Source organism: Caretta caretta, chromosome 3 (genome assembly GCF_965140235.1).
Source record: "Caretta caretta isolate rCarCar2 chromosome 3, rCarCar1.hap1, whole genome shotgun sequence".
Lineage (NCBI taxonomy): Eukaryota > Metazoa > Chordata > Testudines > Cheloniidae > Caretta > Caretta caretta.
Window position 1 is genome coordinate 187,045,406 of NC_134208.1, and position 14,651 is coordinate 187,060,056.

The window sequence follows — 14,651 nt, forward strand, 5'->3', positions numbered from 1 at the left end:
AGTGGATGGGTCATTATACAAAGTAAAACTATTTCCCCATGTTTATCTTCCCCCCCCCACCCTCACTGTTCCTCAAATGTTCTTGTCAACTGCTGGAAATGGCCCACCTTGATTATCACTACAAAATGGTTCCCCCCACCCCCGCTCTCCTGCTGGTAATAGCTCTCTTAAGTGATCACTCTGGTTACAGTGTGTATGGTAACACCCATTGTTTCATGTTTTCTATGTGTATAAATCTCCCCACTGTATTTTCCACTGAATGCATCCAATGAAGTGTGCTGTAGCTCACGAAAGCTTATGTTCAAATAAATTTGTTAGTCTCTAAGGTGCCACAAGTACTCCTTTTCTTTTAGAGAGCTTTTTGGAGCTGTAGCTTTGGTAGGATTTTGCAACCCTGCCGGAGCCAAGAGCTTCAGTGCCGTGCACATAATCAGGGCCAAGGGCTTCAATGGAGCCGGCTGTTTTGCTGGTGCCGATGGCAGTGCTGACGGCGTCCTCGATGCCAAAAATGGCCCGGGAGCAGCCAAGGAGGTAAGGGACTCGCTTCAGTCGCCCACAACAGGAGGTGGTGCCAATAACTGCTGTTGTGCCCTGGCACGGACCTTAGGGCTTGGCTACACTGGCAAGTTTTGTCACCAAAAACTGCCTTTTGGTGACAAAACAGTGATAGCATACACACTGCAATGTGACTTTTTTCGAAAAAAATACCTAGTTTTGGCGACAAAAAACTTCTACCCCATGAGAGACTTTTGTCTTTTCCCTCCCTTTATTGTGGACAAACAGCCAGTGTAGACACTACAGGGTTTTTTTTTCCAATTTTATTGGCCTCCAGAAAGTATCTCACAATTCCCATGCTGCCTCTCTGGTCAGCGGTTTGAACCATGCACCACGTGCACCAGCGGTTTGAACTGTGCACCACGGATCTAGCCGGGAATGGCATTCCTGCGTTTTGCACTTCAGGAGCTGAGGGAGGGACCACTCTCTTCTTAGTGTCAGCCTAGCCAGAGGATGACCCTTCCTTTACTCGGGCGAGGGGAGCGAGTGTCAGCAGATGACCTTGCTGAGCATGAGCGTCTCTCTGGTGAGGAGTAAGAACCAGGGTCCGACGCTGGTTGCAGGGACTTGCCCATGAGGAATAGTTTGAGTAAAGGTCCCTGTCTTTCCTTGCTCTTGGCTTCAAGCCCAGAAGGTGGGAACACTTCTGGGAAACATGTCTCTCTCCGAGGCAAAGAATACACTGTGTGGCTGTCTGTTATAGAGGACGCGGGCCCGCACGACACACACCGCTTAAACCTGGAGGAGCCAGGCATAAGGGTGAGGGAGTAGCTTCCCTGGCGGGAATTAGGGAAAATAAAAGAACTAATTTTTTTTTTAAGGATGAAGGAGAAGAAAAGAAAATGAAGGTGCTAACTAATTAGGAGAGGGAAAAACAGGTAAAGACTAGCTAAATAACAAAGTGGGCTCTGCCTACAGTTCCAGATCGCAGGCAGTAGAGAAGAAACTGAGGGCAGTCAGACTGCACAGCACTATTTATACTACCTGCGAACAGTGTGAGTGCGCATGTGCAGTCCCGGGGCACTGCTATTGAATATCTCTGACTCCAGATACAAAAGTGCTGCCGCACCTACAGTGGAGCACCCGGGGGACATCATTTGATGAAGAACTAGAATGTCTTTATGCTCCCTTTATAGTTCTCAAAGTCCACTGTCTTTGTCTCAAGAGCCAGGAAGACCTCTTGGGGGTTCAGATTTCAGTGTGTCCCCTGGTGTGCTCACCAAGCTATTTCCTCCACCACTTGTTAACTTGATAGATTTGTGTATCTTATATGTAAATGTACTTTTACTGTCTATAGGTTACAAAGATTGAGCGAGATTGGTAAATCCACATTCCTTTGTCTAGGGGACTCTTACCTCCAAAATATATTTTAAGAACATATTTCCAGCTCACACACATAACCTGTAAATACAGCACACAATGATATTCATGACCAACATGTCACCACTTCTTATATGATACCTTACTAGATAGACACTGTTTGTATACATATTCTGACAACATATGTTGATTATGCCCTTTTCCAGTTCGCATACACAACTTAATTTTCAAGTGGAAAGGTTGGTATCTAGATTTAAAAGCTGGATAGCTAAAGGAATTAAAGTTTACGAAATGTTACCAGAAACATGAATAGTAAGGTCAAAATAATTACCATAAAAATGTTCAGTCAGTTATGTAGTCAAACAGGAGTTAAACTTTATTATTATAAAACTGCTTGATAACTATGCCTGTTAATTTTTCAGAGTGCAGCAGTTTAAATGTTTTAGTCATCTCTTTCTCATGATATTAGAGAGAAGAAGCACTGTCTAGTGGTTAGAATGTGGGACGGTTCATTGTTAGTTCTCGGTTCTATTTCTGGCTCCTGCACAGACTTTCTGTGTGACATTGGTCATGTTACAGCCTCTCTGTTCCTCATTCTCCTTATCTATAAAATTTATACTAGAAGTTTTACATGGCTTAATTAGTATTTGTAGAGTGCCTTCTTTGATCCTTGGATAAAATACACTATGCAAGTGCAAAGTATTATTCATTAATTATTAAAGAATCATGTATACATGGGTGTATTTTAGCTGAACTAAGCAGCTGAAAATTTGCTAGAAAATGGTGCACTCTGGCATCTGTAACTCATAATCTGGGATTGTACAGAATCCTATAAAATTCCTCCAAAATCTGACTAATCTGGAATGATCTATATATCTGTGTCCTCTTTTATATTTGACATTCAGAACATAAATTCATGTTTGTCTTTTCGTAATTCAATATGCAAAACATTTCTAGCCTTATCTCCATGGACATATTTTTATCTGGTATATCTAATAGATTTTTCTTCTTCAGAAGTCTGAAAGCATAGCCAGTTTCCCTAGGGCTCCCTGGAATTTTTTATTTTATAGTTATATTCTGTCCTTTTTTTTCCTCTTTTATGGTCTATATCTACATTACAATGTGATTGTCCAAAGATATTTGGGGCAGTTGAAACTTCTGAATAACTTAATCAGGAGTACCAACTGAAGGTTTTAAAAAATAAACCAGAAAGGTATATGTATCCTGGAGCATGAGAAACTGAGGAGCGAATGAGTGTCAATTTATCATGGATTTCCATGACTGCTAGGCTGCAATTCTAATTAATGCACAGCTCCCATCCCTTTTTCTTAACTGAAATTAAAGCAAACATTCATGGTGGGTATTTCATTGCAAATGCAGCAGTAATTCTGGTGAATTTAGACTACATGTTCAAAGTGATTTACTGAATGGTCATAAAGCAGTCCTTCCCCCATAACTGCATGGTATGATAGTTATAGACTGTAATTTTAATAATGAGCCTTAGCCAGTCCTTTATATAAACCAATGCATTTGGACAGTATGGTGCCCTACCTGATGGATAACTGACAGTTTTAGAACTTTTAACTGATATAGGGTTGGAAGATGTACACAGAAGCCCACAGTCTGGAGGACAGGAATATATACTTTTGTTCCCCTAATTCTATATCAGTATATCACTATATCTCCTAGTAGGCTAAATATTTGTCCTTATAGTCCTCTTAGTCTACTCAGGCCATATCAAAGGTTAAGATGTGTGACATTTATGGCAATGATTCTCTGACCATTTCCCACTTCTATTTTGGTAACAGAAGATATCTTCGCACGCACCTGGCAATTTATTCCTGCATGGAAGAAATTCTTTAGTTTAGTATTTACAAAGCACTATGTGGATCAGTTTTTCTTGCTCTGTCCCAGAGAAGACTTTGTACCTTCTCTGAAAGTAGTTATCACATGGAAACACATCTGACTATATAAAGCCACACTGAAAGATCAGCACAAATTTTCTGGATAAGATAGTGAGTCACAAACAGGATCAAGTGAGGCTGTTTCAGTGAGGTTCAGATATTACCACAATGTCAGCCTTCTTAAGACTGGTCAGTTTATCAGTGCATAATAGGACTAAGACATTTAGAAGAGGTCAGGATGAATACCATAAAGACTGCGAACAGAGTGCCTCTGTGTGTGTGTGTGTGCGCGCGCACATGGTGTACAGGAATCATTCAAGTGTTGAGACTGCTCTCTCATCCCCACAGTCTTGGAGGCAGAAGGAAAATCCCTGGTGGGCCCTATGGTCTTTTCTTGGTTGTCTGTATTTGGGAGCTATGAACCAGGGCATAAAGATTCTGGCCATATGGTCCTTGTAAGGTTCCTGCATGACTGGCCTGTTGGCTTACAAAGAACATGCCAATAATATCCCTGCCAGATACTTCCTCCTCCTTGTGAGAGGAAAAGAGGCCTGTAGTTTTGCTTGTCTGAGCAAAACAATGCTTGCAACATCTCAAGGATCCTGGAAAAGTCCACCCTGAGCCTGCAGTATCTATTAAATATTCACTTCATGCCCTAAACTGTTTTCAACTATTCAACAGCACTCCGTACATAAAACACATGAATGGTAGCCAGTGTTCCCGCTAATTTTTCCCACCCATGTGAGGAATGAATTTTGTTATGTGCATCAATATGGAGGTGATGTGTGGGGCCGTGCCACGCTGCCCCGGCCATGCCTGGGCCCCATCCAGCTGCAGCTGGGGCCGGGATGCTGCAGCTGCGCCGCCCCAGCAGGTCCGGGTGCACCTGGGGCTAGCCTGAGCTGCTCCAGCTGCCCCTGGGGCTGGCCTGGGCCTAGGGTGACCAGATGTCCCGATTTTATAGGGACAGTCCTGATTTTGGGGTCTTTTTCTTATATAGGCTCTTAATACCCCCCACCCCCATCCCAATTTTTCACACTTGCTGTCTGGTCACCCTACCTGGGCCGCGCCACCACGGCTGGGCCCAATCCAGCCGCAGCTGGGTCTGGGCCACTCTGGCTACGCTGCCCCAGCAAGTCTGGGCGCCCCGTCCTCAACTGGGTCCAGGCCGCTCTGGCTGCACTTGGAGCTGGCCCAGGCCATGCCTCAGCAGAGTTGGGGCCGGGGGAGGGATGCACCGGCCGCGGCAGGTTGGGGGCCGAGCTATGTGGGGGATGTGGGAGGGGCGCCCCTCCCCTGGCCACGGCAGGTCCCTGGGTGGGTTCCCTGAGTGCCTATGTGGCACTAAATAGGCTGCTGCACGGCTGCGCAGTTTACAGGGAACTTAGATGGTGGCTGCATTTCAGTAGTGAATGAAATAATTCTTCTACTGTATACAGTTTCAATAAAGAACTTTGGGATTCTTTGGAAGTAATGATTTTATATAAGTGTGAGATATATTTATTATTATTATTACTACAGTTGCAAGATTACAAAGTTTGGCAATAGACTTGTAAAGATACTTATTATAAGTATATATTAAAAAAAAAAAAGACCATAAAAGCAACAGTCCACACTGTGGAAGGCGGAGCTCAGATCACGATCTGGTCTTTTGAACTATTTGTTTCTCGTTACAAGCTCCATCACAGAATTAGTCCACAATCAAGAGATATTGGGCCAAGTCCATTGAAGCCAAGAGAATAACAAAGGATGAATTTACCCCATTGTGAATTATGTAGATGTTGTTTAGATATGTCAGAGTATGACAATTATAAAATTATGTATTCTGCTACAATATTGTTTTGATATTTGAACTGTTTGGGCATTACTCTGCATGATACATTTGTAAATGGAAAGGTGCGTCAAAGGTTTTCTTTCTTTTGGTTAAATAAAAGCTACTAATGCATCCTGTTACACTAATATAGCTAAGTATAATTTATAAGCATTCCTAACAACAAGGTGCATTAGCTAGGTACATGCTCTGCTTTCTGACTAACACTACAGATTTCTATTCAGCAAAATGTTGGAGTTATGTTAATGTGTTTCAATATCCTATCTTTTAAACTATTTCAGCTAGGGCTGTGTCATGCAGTAGTTTGCAGTATAGTTAATTACACAATTTAAGTAAAAAAAAAGTAAAATGAGCCTTTTAGCAGTATTGACAAGCTGAATTGCTGAGTTATATGGGACCATTACACAAGGCTAAATCTGCAAGCCCTTACTTGGGGTCAGCTCTCTCTATGGGAATCTGCATGTAGGCTCTCCTCCACATGTAGATCTCCCTTTTTCACCAGGAAGGGAGTGGAGAGGTCAGCTTCACTGGAGCTGTTCTGCTAGAGGGTCCCAGAGTGGGAAGCAGAGGGCACAAGAACAGCTACAGAGGCCACTGTGTGGATTATCCTGGCCTCCAACAGATTATGGAGGGATCTGTGATTTTAGGGGGGTACTGAATCCCTGGATAAATTATATCTCTTGTTGAATATTCCTTTCTTCTGGCTCTCTCAGGCAGGTTCTCCCTTGGAGAAGAGCAAAACTTGACCCTCGTTTCACTCAGTCAAAACTCTTGGTGACATCAACGAGAGTTTTGCTTGAGTAAGGACTTCAAACTTTAACCCACAGTTAGCAAGAAAATAGCAAATGATTTCATAAGACCAACACAAAATATCAGAGAGAAGCATCTTGCTTTAAGTATAAAATGTGTTGAGCATATTTGTGGGTGGTTTATAAACGCAGGATTTTACATTCAAAGTTTGAATAAAAAGAGGTGATGAATTTTGGTGTTAGATGCACTAGGAGTGTGATCCAACATAATATTTCCATGGGTTTCTGAGCGCTGTAGAAAGGTGTGGCTGTTACTTCCACAGAAGGCTGATCAATACAGAAGTAAGGCACACCCCCTGCTGTAAACAAAATAAACAAGCACAAATACTCTTGTGACGATAGGGTTGCCAACTGTCTAATCGCATGAACACCCCTGCCCCTGCCCCTGCCCTGCCCCTTCTCCCAGGCCCTGCCCCCGCTCACTCGATTCCCCCCTCCCTCCTTTGCTCACTTTCCCACCGTCACTCACTTTCACTGGGCTGGGGCAGGGGGTTGGAGTGCAGGAAGGGGTGTGGGATGCAGGCTCCAGGAGGGAGTTCGGGTGCAGGAGGGGGCTCTGTACTGGGGTAGGGGGTTGGGATGCAGAAGTAGGTGCAGAGGTACCTCTGGGAGGTAGTTCGGGTGCAGGAGAGGGCTTGGGGCTGGGGCAGCAGGTTGGGCTGTGGGAGGGGGTTGGGGTGCAGGCTCTGACTGAGTGGCACTTACCTCAGGTGGCTCCCGGAAGCGACCAGCATGTCCAGCTCCTAGGGTCAGGGGCAGAAAGGCGGTTCTGCGCACTGCCCCTGCCTTCAGGCAACGCCCCCCCGCAGTTCCCACTGGCCGTGGTTCCCAGCCATGGGAGCTGCAGAGTCAGTGCTCAGGGTGGGGGCAGTGTGTAGAGACCCCATGGCCACCCCTGTGCATAGGAGCCAGAGGGACATGCCGGTTGCTTCCGGGAACCGCGTGGAGCCAGGGCAGGTAGGGAGCCTGCTTTAGCCCTGCTGCGCCGCTGGACTTTTAGGGTCCTATTAAAATCTCCCAGATTGGTTTCAGTAGCCTCTGCAAGATCAAGGCCGATTCCTGGAAACTCCCGGCCAATCCAGGATGGTTGGCAACCCGATGTGACAACCATCCGTGGCTTGCAAATTAACCCATTACCTGCAATATGTTCAACAGCTAGAGATGAGCTATACTGTTTATAGGGGTTACTATATCCCTATGACTGGAGTAAAAGTCACTGCTGCTCAGCTGGAAGCCAGTTTAAAGTCAGTTTAAACAAAATAAAATAATTACCTGGGGAGAAAGGGGGCTCCCATCCTTATCAGATGAACAAGGAGTACCAGGGTAATCTTTTTCTTGTTACTATTATGTTTGAAAACCTCTCCTTTTCTCCTTCCCAATCATCATATTTTGGTGAGCAGGTTGATCTCTGAACTGTGTAACTAGGATGACCATATTTATCATAGAATATCAGAGTTGGAAGGGACCTCAGGAGGTCATCTAGTCCAACCCCCTGCTCAGAGCAGGACTAATCCCCAACTAAATCATCCCAGACAGGGCTTTGTCAACCTGACCTTAAAAACTTCTAAGGAAGGGGATTCCACCACCTCCCTAGGTAACGCATTCCAGTGTTTCACCACCCTCCTAGTGAAAAAGTTTTTCCTAATATCCAACCTAAATCTCCCCCACTGAGACTTGAGACCATTACTCCTTGTCCTGTCATCTGCTATCACTGAGAATAGTCTAGATCCATCCTCTTTGGATCTACCTTTCAGGTAGTTAAAAGCAGCTATCAAATCCCCCCTCATTCTTCTCTTCCGTAGACTAAACAATCCCAGTTCCCTCAGCCTCTCCTCATAAGTCATGTGTTCCAGCCCCCTAATCATTTTTGTTGCCCTCCGCTGGACTCTCTCCAGTTTCTCCACATCCTTCTTGTAGTGTGGGGCCCAAAACTGGACACAGTACTCCAGATAAGGCCTCACCAATGTCAAATAGAGGAGAATGATCACGTCCCTCCATCTGCTGGCAATGCCCCTATTTATACACCCCAAAATGCCATTGGCCTTCTTGGCAACAAGGGCACACTGTTGACTCATATCCAGCTTCTCGTCCACTGTCACCCCTAGGTCCTTCTCTGCAGAACTGCTGCCTAGGCATTCAGTCCCTAGTCTGAAGCGGTGCATTGGATTCTTCCGTCCGAAGTGCAGGACTCTGCACTTGTCCTTGTTGAACCTCATCAGATTTCTTTTGGCCCAATCCTCCAATTTGTCTAGGTCCCTCTGTATCCTATCCCTACCCTCCAGCGTATCTACCTCTCCTCCCAGTTTAGTGTCATCCGCAAACTTGCTGAGGGTGCAATCCTCACCGTCCTCCAGATCATTAATGAAGATATTGAACAAAACCGGCCCCAGGACCGATCCTTGGGGCACTCCGCTAGATACTGGCTGCCAACTAGACATGGAGCCATTGATCACTACCCGTTGAGCCCGACAATCTAGCCAACTTTCTACTCACCTTGTAGTGCATCCATCCAGCCCATACTTCTTTAACTTGCTGACAAGAATACTGTGGGAGACCATGTCAAAAGCTTTGCTAAAGTCAAGGAATAACACATCCACTGCTTTCCCTTCATCCACAGAACCAGTTATCTCGTCATAGAAGGCAATTAGATTAGTCAGGCATGACTTTCCTTTGGTGAATCCATGCTGACTGTTCCTGATCACTTTCCTCTCCTCTAAGTGCTTCAGAATTGATTCCTTGAGGACCTGCTCCACGATTTTTCCAGGGACTGAGGTGAGGCTGACTGGCCTGTAGTTCCCAGAATCTTCCTTCTTCCTTTTTTTAAAGATTGGCACTACATTAGCTTTTTTCCAGTCTTCCGGGACTTCCCCCGATCGCCATGAGTTTTCAAAGATAATTTCAAAGATAATTTCCCTATGCTGAATACGGGACACCTGGTAAAATTACTCATATTCAAGTGAATTCGACAGGAATCAGTCAGAACTATGCAGTACAAATGTTCAAATTAACATCAAGTTGACTGAGCCCTTGTTAAAAAGAAATACTGCGTAGTCGGATTTTTTTTATTTACCTTCTTATCTTTATGTAAGCCTTCTGCCAGGTGGAGCCAGCAGCAACAAGGGCCAGGTTCAGTATCTAGGGGTTCCTTTTCAACAATACAACACAAAACCAGCTCAAGCCCCCATCCAGTGACCCGGGACAATTGCAAACCACCTTCTGGGTGCCTCTAAGAGGCAACACTTCCCCTCTCACAAGCACAGAGTCTGAGTGTAGCAAAAACTTTTAATAAAAGGAGGGAAGTAACTCAGCATTAATTTGGGAAAATACCGCAACTAGGGTTCATAAACACAAAAAAGACCCACCCCCAAGTAAGTTGAGCAGGGTCTTAAGTCCAGCAACCCAAAAGTTCCTTTAACAGGCTCATCCCTTCTCTGTACCCCACTCACAGTTGCTGTCGTTGGCCAGTGCAGCCCTAGAGTTCAGCCACAGAGTTCACCTTCCACCCTGTGTGGAAGGGAGGAGGTAAGGTGGCACCTTACACGTGCCACTGCTCAGGCACACACTCAGCACCACAATGGACGATTGCCATGCCTCTGCAGGGCTCTGTTCTGGCCCTCACCGCCAACTGCGCCTCTCCACCAGCTGCCTAGGTATCAGTGATTTGAGCTCTGCAGTATGTAACAAGACTCTCAATTGACTCTAAATTAGCTCTTTTATTATACCATGGAGAGAGAACGGGTCAAATGGTGTCTAGGCAGCTTAACCAAGGCCCACACCACTAGGTACAAGAACCTCTCCCCACCCTCTCTGAACTCATTGGACTTTGGAACCCATATCCCCTGCCTAGTGAGTGCCATTCTGTTCAGGGTGAGTCCCTCCATCGGGGAATGCCAGGTACAGTTCTGCTGCCCTTGGTTCACACAAGGATAACAACCCTTTATTACTCCTGCCCCAATAACAAGGGGACTGGGGATCCAACACGAGCCACAAGTGATCATTTGGGCAAGCAATCCCATCATGCTGAGCACATAGGCAGGGTGGGTTTGTCCATGCACACGAGATCAGCTTCTGAAGTCTTTTTTCCACAGCTCACCACTAGATGTCAGGGGAGAGCTCATTCAGACTCTGCTTACATCTGAGGGCATGTCTACACTGGCAAAGTTACAGTGCAGGCAGTTACAGTGCTGCTCAGAGAGCGCCGAAGGAAAACCCGCTGTTGTGTGTTCACATTAAGAGCTGCCTGCACAATAGCATGTTCATACTTGCGGCACTTGGGGTGCTATTCAGAGCGTGCACTCTGGGCAGCTATCCCACAGAGCATCTTTTCCTCTTCTGCCACTGAGACTCATGGGAAGGGGTTGCGGGGCATCCTGGGTCCTGTCCAAATGCCCCGTGATGCATTGCTTCACATCCCAGCAATCCCTGTGCTTCTGTCCGCATTTGATGCCATCTTTCAACAGTTTGTGTACTGAGCGCCCTGCCCTGCCTCTTTTGGGCTGCAGGAGTGGATCCTGAGCTGTTGACCAGTATGCTGCTCGCACTGTTCAATACATCATGAGTGGCACTGGAGTTATTCCTTAAACTACAAAGTCAAGAGGAGTGCAATGTTGATCTCGCCATGCATAGTAGCTACGACACAAGATTGCTTGTGGTATTCACGGAGGTGCTGACGACAGTGGAACGCCGCTTTTGGGCTCGGGAAACAAGCACTGAGTGGTGGGATCACATTGTGATGCCTGTCTGGGATGATGAGCAGTGGCTGCAGAACTTTTGCATGAGGAAAGCCACATTCATGGGACTGTGTGATGAGCTCACCCCAGCCCTGTGGCGCAAGGACATGAGAATGAGAGCTGCCCTGCTGCTGGAGAAGCACGTGACGATTGAACTGTGGAAGCTTGCTACTCCAGACTGCTACCGATCAGTCGCTAACCAGTTCGGAGTGGGAATGTCGACCGTTGGAGTCGTATTGATGGAAGTGTGTAGGGCCATTAATCACATCCTGCTCCGAAAGACCGTGACTCTGGGCAACATGCATGACATTGTGGATGGTTTTGCATAAATGGGCTTCCCTAACTACAGAGGAGCTATCGATGGCACACACATTCCAATTCTGGCACCAGACCACCTATCCACCGACTATATTAATTGAAGGGGTATTCCTCAGTGGTTCTCCAAGCGCTTGTGGATCATTGTGGGTGTTGTACAGACATTAACGCAGGCTGATCTGGAAAGGTGCATGATGCACTCATCTTTCAGAACACTGGCCTGTTCAAGAAGCTGCAAGCAGGGTGTATCTTCCCTGACCAGAAGATCTCCATAGGGGAATCGAAATGCCCATTGTGATCCTGGGAGACCCTGCCTACCCCTTAATGCCGTGGCTCGTGAAGCCATTCATGGGGCAACTTGACAGCAGCAAGGAGCGGTTCAACAACAAGCTGAGCAAGTGCAGAATGTCTGTGGAGAGTGCATTTGGCCATTTAAAAGCCCACTGGCGATGCCTGTATGGGAAGCTGGACATGGCTGATGGCAATATTCCTATGCTTATTGCCGCATGCTATACGCTCAATAATATTTGTGAAGGGAAGGGTGAAACCTTCATTCAGGGCTAGACCACAGAGGCACAGTGCCTGAAGGCTGAGTTTGAACAGTCAGAGACCAGGGCTATTAGAGGGGCACAGCACGGGGCCATAAGGATCAGGGATGCTTTGAGGCAGCAATTTGAAGCTGAAAGCCACTAATATTTGTTGCTATGCTCAGGATTGCTGTGCTTGTAATGCTAGGAGGTGATTGGTGCACATGATGCAAGAAGGGACCTTAACATAATTGTATGCTGCTTGGCAGTGCTCTTTTTGCTTTCACTTAATAGAATAAAGATTGCTTTCAAACAAACACAATTCTTTTATTGAAAGACAACAACTGGAAGAGAGAGTCAAACAAAAAAAAATCATCAGCTGGGAGGGTGATGGGGGATGGGAAGGTCTCAAGAGGAGGAGGGGTCTCAGGACGGTTACAGATTTGTGCATGTCCAGGGATCATATCCAACGTTCTCGTTTGGAGTACAATGCAGTGGGTGCTGGACTTCCACAGAGCCAAACTGCAGAGCGATGGGTGTTGAGTGCTGTGGATAGTGGGAGTCCACACTGCTGGACTGTGAGGAGGAAGGAGCGGAATGCTTGTGGGTAGAAAGTGGGGCCAGGAGGTTGATAACAATGTGTTGGCGGTGTGGCGGGGGGCGCATGGGAAAGAGTTTTGCGACAGAGGCTGCAGAGGAGGGTTGGCGCAGAGCTGCTCGGTTTGAAGAGCTAGTATTGCCTGCAGCGTGTCCGCTTGGCACTCCATAACTGTAAAGAGCTGCTTTGTGTCTTCTTTCTGGTGTGCCGCATTCTCCTTTCAGTCCCTCTTCTCGCTGTCCCACCACTCCTTCAATTCTTTTTTCACAGTGGTGGAGTGCAGCATAACCTCACACATAAAGTCCTCCTTAGTTCTTCTTGGACATTTTCTAATTCTGTGCAGCTGTTCTGCCGCCGATAAGGCAGGCCGGCCTCCCAAGGTCATCTCTGTGAAGTTTAAATGCAACATTTTAGAGAAGCAGTATTGTTTGCAACACAGACAACACTGTTTCAGTACTTTAAAACACAGCCAGTTGTTACCAGATATGCCCGTTACTTTGGGGTATGCTCATTTATTAGGGTTACTCTTTGGCTGGGGGGAGTTTTCTGTAATTCTGTTAATGTACTGCTTATGTCATTTGTGTGTTCATATGGAGCTCTACTCCTTCCTTGTGCAAGTCTGCTCCCAATAGAGCTATCCTGCAGAACCTACGTTCCCCAGGACTGGGTTCCTCCAGCCCTAGAACTATACGAACACGCGCGCACACACACACACACACTAACACAGCAAGTCTGAGCGGACCAGGTCAATCAGCACTCTCAAGCTGATGCCCTTGTATGTCCCAGTAATCAATGGGCTGGGTTAAGCAATACTTTCAAGCTGTCACCCTTATGTGCCCCTGGTCGCAATAGGCTGGGCCGAGCAGCACTTTCAGCTGCCTACCCCCCGCTTATATGCCACAGGTTTAACATGTCCCTATCCCACTTTCATGTCACAATTGTCCTGGTAGTAACCCACTTGATGAGCAAACCCCACAGTATTTTTGAGCGCCACAGGGATCTTTAGCTTAGGTAAAAGAAGCGTTGCTGCAGAGTAAATGGGGGAAGCTAAAAATACAAAAGAGTAAAGTTCAGAGAGAGAGAGAGAGAGAGAGAGAGAGAAGCAACCAGCTTAACCATAAAAGTTATTTAATGAATAATAAGGAGGGCTTCGTAATAAGGAGGGCTAAACAAACATAACAGTTACATTATTAAAGGTTAATACCTGAGGTAGAAAAGAAAACAGAGAGAGAGAAGAGAGAGAGAGATCTCACCCACTCCAGGAGGCTTGAACTGGTCAGGGTTACCAAGTGATGGTGGTAGCTCAGGATCCTGAGTGCTGGAGACAGGCAGAGCCCCCAGCATGATCAGTCAGGAGATGGAGTCCCAGTGCAACTGATGCAAAGTTTTGAGTCCATGCATCAGAACACTGACTGGAGCGTGAGTAGGGATTTTTGTAGAGAAAATACAATGGTTCAAGGGAGAAAGCTAGATTTGTTTATAGGTAAACTGGTGACTCAGGGGTTTTCATTAGGCTAGACAATAGGAGCTGATCACTCTTGGCTATGGGTTGTGTTTTCTTTCAGGGAGCTCACAATGCAGCTAGGCTGCTTCAGTATTTTGGATATCAATCAAGGATTTATTCTAGAATTGGTCTGATAATTGCTGAGCTGGGTGTGTGCAGGCGTAGGTTCATTAACATCTGGAGCAGAGAGCCCCCATGATGCAGTGCTTCCCTGCTTTTCTGGTCCCAGAGTTCAGTGCGGTTCTCTGTTCTCCATTCTGCATGCAAATTGAGACGTCTCCCTATCCCATCTTTCATGCAGATGAGGCTATGGGAGTTGTCTCTGTTTTCCATTCTGTATGCTAATGGAGATGTCTTAATCTTGTCACCCTTGTCAGGAGGGGTCTAGGTGTGTCTCCCATCTGTCCTTCATTGCTCTCTGCAAGTCTTTTCTCTGATGGGTTTTGGTTTAAGCAGAGGCTGGCAGTGGGGTGTCTTTCATGAGTCAGACAGGCTAGATACTGCGCCCTGGTTCCCCAAGAACACAGAGCTGACTGGTATCACAATACTCACACAGCT

General features: G+C 46.3%; 1 long non-coding RNA gene across 2 annotated transcripts in view; it reads right to left on the reverse strand.

The window, feature by feature from the left end:
* Nucleotides 1-14,651, reverse strand: part of LOC142071641 (uncharacterized) — a 74,751-nt gene that overhangs the window by 17,059 nt on the left and 43,041 nt on the right. Inside the window, exon 2 of one of the 2 annotated variants that reach the window (XR_012667796.1) lies at nucleotides 12,298-12,976. The exons of the other annotated variant lie outside the window; for it this stretch is intronic. This is a non-coding gene — a long non-coding RNA (uncharacterized LOC142071641). Of the gene's footprint in view, nucleotides 1-12,297; nucleotides 12,977-14,651 lie in introns of those variants that run through there. 2 annotated transcript variants of the gene reach the window in all.